Source organism: Podarcis tiliguerta, assembly GCF_965153285.1.
Source record: "Podarcis tiliguerta genome assembly, chromosome: 11".
NCBI classification, from domain to species: Eukaryota; Metazoa; Chordata; class Lepidosauria; order Squamata; family Lacertidae; genus Podarcis; species Podarcis tiliguerta.
In genome coordinates this window covers 63,231,248-63,237,891 of record NC_139544.1, presented here as the reverse complement: position 1 = coordinate 63,237,891, position 6,644 = coordinate 63,231,248, and the positions used below count along the sequence as shown (strand labels likewise).

Below are 6,644 nucleotides of genomic sequence, written 5' to 3'. Positions count from 1 at the left end.
AAATGCAAGGTTTACTCACATCAAACATCTTGCCGGGGTTCAGCAGATACAGTGGTATAAAGACAGGCAATAATCCGGAAATGTTACAAATATCCAGTTCAAAATGGAGATTTTCTCTCTGGAGGAGAGCAAAGAAGCGTCTTCCCCCATTGCAATTAGGAAAAAGAGCGAATAGTGACAGGAAGAAATAGAGCAGGCCATCGCCAAGGGTGCTGCGCATTCACCACACTTGCCGTCTCCCCCTCCCTCCCTCCCTTTTGGGCCTTCGTCTTCTTCCCCAGGATTCTTGCTGGCACTCGCCTGACCCCTCCATTTCTCCTCTGGAAGAGGCTTGAGGGCAGGAAGGGACACTGGCAAAGCCCTCCTGCACAGCTGGGCATGGCTCTGGCAGCTGCCAGTCACACTGCAGAGGAAACAGGGAGCAGAAGCAGGGGCAGTGTCTGTAAAGTGCCCCCCGTCCTCCGTGGGACCACAACATCCCACCCAAAAGGCTGAGGGGCAGGGAGGAGAGTTGCCTGTTGGAAGAATTGGGGGGGGAGGGGACACCAGCTGTTGTTGTGGCATTTCAGGGCTGCTTGCTGGAGCCCACCAGAAAGGCTTGTGCCCAGGCAGGAGCCCACTGGCGGCGATGGGGTTGGAAGGGGAGGACAACCACCAGGAGCTTTTCTGCTAAGAACCCCTTTTAGCCTCCACTGGGAGTTCAAGGGGGCTCCCCACTCACAGACACCTGCCCACAGACACCTTACCCAAGCGGGTGCCCCCTTCCCTGGGTAAAGGCAGCTGTTCTCCTGGGCAGGATGCTGGGCTGGGCAGGCCAAAGAGGCGGCTGTGGGAGGCTGCCACCCCCTCACCTCTTCCCCTGCCAGCCCCACTGAGGGAGAGGGGCTCATGTCAGAGCTCAGAGCAGAGCCCACACCACTTCCCAAGCACGGAGGGGGTGTTTATTTTTTATTTTAGAGCTAGATTTGTATCCCACCCAATCCCCAAATAAACCGCTAGAACAAAACAGCCAATGAAAAGCAAAAACATGGTCTGTTGGGGTGAAATGTCTCCACAGCAGCAGGAATGCAGGCGTTAAAATCCACGTTGGCCGAAGCAAACCTGCTCATCCTCTGGGCCTCTTTCCTTGGGGGCACAGCAGATGGCACCGGACCTGCCCTTTGCCCACTGGTTGGCACAGGAGACACTCTGGTCCTCCTGGGCATGGGTGGGTGAGAGGGGCAGCATAGGGGCAGGCAAAGGGAGCCCCTTCTTATGCTGATCAGGGCTGCTCCAGCCCCGCCGCAAGTTGGCATCTCACGCAGGGCAGCAGCAGCAGCCCCCTGACCTTGGGTGTAGGAGGGGGTTGCTGTGTGGGTTGCCCTCCCAGGGGGGAGGGGGCTGGGGTAACATCCGCTGGAGCTGCTGCCTCTTCCCCACCTGCAAAGTGGAAGGAGCCCCTTCCTTCAGAATGGCTCCCTTGGCACAACAAGGGCTTCTTTGGGTACAGGAAGATCATGCTGGAGAGAAGCATGGAGGTGGCCCTTGGTGGTGGTGGGGGGGGGGAGTGTGATGAAGGCTGGCATCCTGCACAGAGGGCAAGGGAACCACAGACTGTGGTCACAGAGGGGACTGGCAGGCAGATCAGCCCCTCGCCTCCCCATAAAAGAAAATGCAACCCCTCCCTCCTTCAGCCATATCACTTCACATGGTGGTGGTGGTGGAGGGGTTAACTGGCCTGTCTGGGCGAGGGGGGGGGGAATTGATTGAGGGAAGGGGCAAAGGCAGGAATGTAGGTCAGGGCTTGATCCCGACATGCTGGGCCAGCCTGGTGCCTTCCAGATGTTTTGAACTACAATTCCCATCAGCCCCTGCGAGCACAGCTGGCCCCTGTGGTCCAGAATGTCTGGGGAAGGGGAGTAGGACTCGCCCTTTAAATAATGCTGTTTCCAGTCTGAGCAAAAGACATTTCAGAATCCAAATATTTGCAGGATTCCAACCTGGCAACAGAAAGGCCCACATTTATTCCTTCTGGGAGGAGCAGCTGCCCCGTTTCAGGAAGGAGGTTGTGATCCAGCACTCGCCAGCTAAAGAAATCTTAACACGTCAATTAAATCAAATGGGTTCCAGCTGATTTATGCATTCAAATGCACCTCTTTCCATGCAAGGAGAAAGACAACTCTAAGGGGTAACTCAGCCTCCTGCCTTCTGTTAGGTCATTTCTCCTCCTCCAAGAGGGCATCCCCTTTCTCTCTCCCACGGTCAACTGCAGTTTTTATAAGCTACTTGTATTTTGATTTTTTTATTTAAAATAAATCTGCTGCCAAAGTAATCGGGGGGCACCCACTGTATTAAAATGGAGCCATCAAGTAACCTATCAATGGATCAATTGATTATACTGGGGGGGGGGCAGTAATGCAGGAGAGGAGGGGGAAGGAGGTATTAATTCAGCAGGGGCAGCAGCAGCAGCAGAAAGGAAGATGGCACCGCAATTGGAGAAGCAGCACCCCTCACTCCTGCTCCCCACAAAATGGCAAAAAGTCGGCGGTCAAGGGGGGTGGAGTAGGATTTAAGTGATGGAGAGATTCTACGACTGGTGGGAGAGCAACCACATACAGCTGTGCTCTGGGAAGCAGGAGGCTTGTGCCTGTTCCAGTGGGCAGGGTGTGCCCTCCTTCTGAAGGGAACCAGATCCAGGCAGGGATGCGGGTGGTGCTGTGGTCTAGACCACTGAGCCTCTTGGGCTTGCCGATCGGAAGGTCGGCGGTTCGAATCCCCGCGACGGGGTGAGCTCCCAGTGCTCTGTCCCAGCTCCTGCCAACCTAGCAGATCGAAAGCACGCCAGTACAAGTAGATAAATAGGTACCACTGCGGCGGGAATGTAAAAGGCGTTTCTGTGTGCTCTGGCACTCGTCACAGTCCTCCGTGCGTCAGTAGAGGTTTAGTCCTGCTGGCCACATGATCTGTGGACAAACACCGGCTCCCTCGGCCTGAAAGCGAGATGAGCGCCGCAACGCCAGAGTTGCCTTTGACTGGACTCAACTGTCCAGGGGTCCTTTACTTTTACCTACCAGGCAGGACGTGGTAGGGGCATTCATCGGAGGGTCTCGGCAGAGCAGCTTCCCCCAAGCCACCCAACCTGGGCGGCCCTGACTAGTTTGGCAACCCAGGAGCGCCCAGTTGTTCCACGGCTTCCTCCTCACACCTTCCTGCTAACTTTAGCGTGCGAAGATGATGAAATCATGTGAAGAGGACAAAAAAGGGCCTGCGTCACCCTGAAGCATTTCCCCTCCCCTGAGCGGATAACAGAGGCCACTTCCCTCTCCAACACCAGCCGGCTTAAAGGCTTTGGGTGTGTATGAAAGGGACCAAAGAACTCAACAGACACAAGTTTGGATAATAGGATGGCGGGGAAATTACCCCACCAAACCTGACATTCTCTCAGCAAGCTAAAAACAGGATGTTCGCTTTCAGGCAGACGAGACGGTGAAGAGGCAGAACAGAAGAAATATAAAGCAATGCACTTGTTTTATATTTGAATGCGGTTCGGTTAGTTCTGTGCATAAGGTACATTTTGCAGGGATTATGTCAGTATTGGAGAAGCACGACGGTAAATGCGCCAGAAACTGGGGTCAGGGACTCATCCAACTGGGCCCAGCAAGCACCTGGGAGGATATTTGTCTCTGGTCTACCAAACAAAGAAAACAGCTGTGCTGTGGCAGAGACCTGGCCTCCCCCCCCCCCTCTCTGGCCTCACCAGGTCCCTGGAAGCGGCAGCAGTGACTGCTCTTCCACCCCAGACAACAGAAGCGCCCAGCAGCAGCGGGAGGCTTTTAGCAGGTGCCGGGAAAAAGTGCAGGGAGGGCGCCCACCTGATGTCAATAGGCAGGGAGTTCCCAAGTGTAGGTGCTGCCACACTAAAAGACCAAATTCTTACAAATGCAGCTGAGTGGGCTATGGTTTCTTAAAAAATGACATAGCAGTATACAAGTATTTTAGTAAAGAAATTACGGCGGAATAATCTCACAGGCCGGACGGTGTCTGTGCTTTTCTTCCTTGGAAAGAGGGAGATGTGTCACAGTCAAAGCAAACCTCTGGGTGGACGAGGGCCAACTGCAGCAGCAGCCTCTGCGCCCCTTGGGCCCTGAGATGGCAGCAAATTCAGCCTTCCCTGCGGCACAGTAGATCCTCTCTCTCTCTCTCTCTCTCTCACGCACAGACGCACACAGCACCCGGTGGGTGGGGGACAATCCATCACTGCAAGCAAGCCAGCTCCTTCTGGCAGTCCAGCAAACCAAGTCTGACAGGAAGCCCATGCACAGTAAATCAGGAGGAGAGAATTAAACGGCAGCCCAGAATCCAGAGGCTCCCTGGGCAGCCATTGCAGGGCTGCAAATGCACAGAGAGTGTGATTAAAGACGTTCTGTGCATCCTGCCAAGGGCCCAGGCAGCTGGGGCTCGGAGGCCAGCGCCAGCAGCTCCCACAACCCGGCCTTGACCACTGCCTCCTCCTCCTCCTCTGTGGGGGTGAAGCTCACACCCAGGAAAACCGGGCCTGTGCCAAACTCACGAGAGGAGAGGACCGAGCGGGTGGGGATCACAGAAGCAGCCCTTTCAGTCAAGGCTCCCTGAGCAGGCAGTGGATCTTTGCAGGTAATATTTCTCACCCCCAGGCCCAGATTTCAAAAAGGATCTTCAGGCAGGCTTGGATTCTGGACTCAAGTGCATCTTATCACCTTGAATCAAGGGCGGCCCCAGGACTGGCGGACAAAGGGGGTCGGTGGTCTCCCCTGGGTGCCATCTCTGAGGGGGGTGACAAAAAGGCACCCCACGGGGGGCTTGCCCCATCACCCCCGGGAGTGGCGGTGCGACCTGGTACCATCGCGCTGTGTGCAGAGAATCGTGCCGCGCCTCTGCAGCTGCGGAGGATCCTGCCACCGCTGTGGATTGCCGCACCCCCATGTGGCAGATCACCTCCCCCCCCCAGGTGCACTGCATGGCCCCTGCTCCGGGTGCCCATGCAGCTAACTCTGCCACCTCCAGCCTCCACCTGCAGCTGCTTTCTGAAGAGAGAGCAAACCCTCCTCTTCTTCTCCCGGCAGGAGGGCACATGTGCTGCCCACCCACCACCCCTTTGTGGGAAGGGAGGAGAGCAGATGGAGAAGGCAAGGCAACCCCTCCTGGGCCCAGACTCTAGTCCGGGGGGGGGCAGTCTGAACAAGGTGGGGGGGCTTGGAGAAACCAAACTGAAAATGGGAAGCACTTCAGGTGAGGAAAATGCAAATGACCATTTGCAGGGTGGTGCCAATTTGCAAGAGGGGGTCCTAAACCAATTGGCAGACGGATAAATACACTAGACAGGAAAGTCCTCCAAATGGAGACAGGGTGGAAATCTGAAGGCAGCCCTGTTTAGGGAAACCTTTAATGCTTGATGTATTACGGTATTTTAATATTTTGTTGGAAGCCTCCCAGAGGGCTGGGGTAGACCAGCCAGATGGGCGGGGTATAAATAATAAATTATTTATTATTATTATTTATTATTATTATTAGGGCGCCCCCCCCCACCTTTTCCACCACGCAGCTGGAGTTCAGTCTCATAGATCTGGTCCTCCTCACCACCAAACCTCCTTCACCTCTCTCAAGATCTGTTGCTTCTGAGGTCCTTTTTGCAACAAAACAGCTTTCCCAAAATGAAACTGGACACCTGCCCATCATAGGCCTCAGCCCAGGGATCAGCATCTGAGAGAAGCATCTAACACTCTCTGTGCCAAGGGATGCGCCAGTCGTACAGCGGGGGTGGGGTGGGGGGCTCCCTTGTGCCAGGACGGGGGGGGGGGGGGGACGGGGACTGCAGAGCTCAGCATCTTCAGGGCAACCTGCTTCCCACTCAGAAACGGCCAAGCAATTCAACTAACTTTGTCACTAAAGCTGTTCCCTGCTGGCGGAAATATGAACCATAGATCCATTCCTTAATGTTGGCTTTTGATCTTACAGTGGCACCTCGGGTTACAGACACTTCAGGTTACGGACTCTGCTAACCCAGAAATAGTACCTCGGGTTAAGAACTTTGCTTCAGGATGAGAACAGAAATTGTGTGGCGGCAGCGGGAGGCCCCATTACCTAAAATGGTACCTCAGGTTAAGAACAGTTTCAGGTTAAGAACGGACCTCCAGAACGAATTAAATTCTTAACCTGAAGCACCACTTTAGCTAATGGGGCCTCCTGCTGCCGCCACGCCGCCGGAGCACGATTTCTGTCCTCATCCTGAAGCAAAGTTCTTAACCTGAGGTACTATTTCTGGGTTAGCGGAGTCTGTAACCCGAAGCGTATGTAACCTGAGGTACTACTGTATTGTAATTCAATTGTGCTTTGGAAATCAATACGACTGAACACCAGGCTAAAAATATGGCCTAAATAAATACAATAAATATATTAAACTGGGGGGGAAATAATGGCCAAGCCAAGAGGACAGCAGAGAAGAAAACACGTGTGGCTCAGAGCCAGCCTGGCCACAATTGCTCAAGGCAGGCCACACAAATCCTGGCTTCCTAAGGCAGCGCAGGAACAGCAGGAAGGCTGCCAGAAGCCAGGCCTTGAGAGGTAAAGAGGGGGCGGCTGCGGTGGTTTCCCCCCTCTAAGTTTTCAATTATTGAAGAACACTAAAC

At 54.4% G+C, this 6,644-nt stretch overlaps 1 protein-coding gene across 1 annotated transcript in view; it reads left to right on the top strand.

The window, feature by feature from the left end:
* The window catches only part of LOC310659500 (beta-1,3-galactosyltransferase 5-like), a 75,617-nt gene that overhangs the window by 48,497 nt on the left and 20,476 nt on the right, over positions 1-6,644 (top strand). The window lies entirely within an intron of this gene.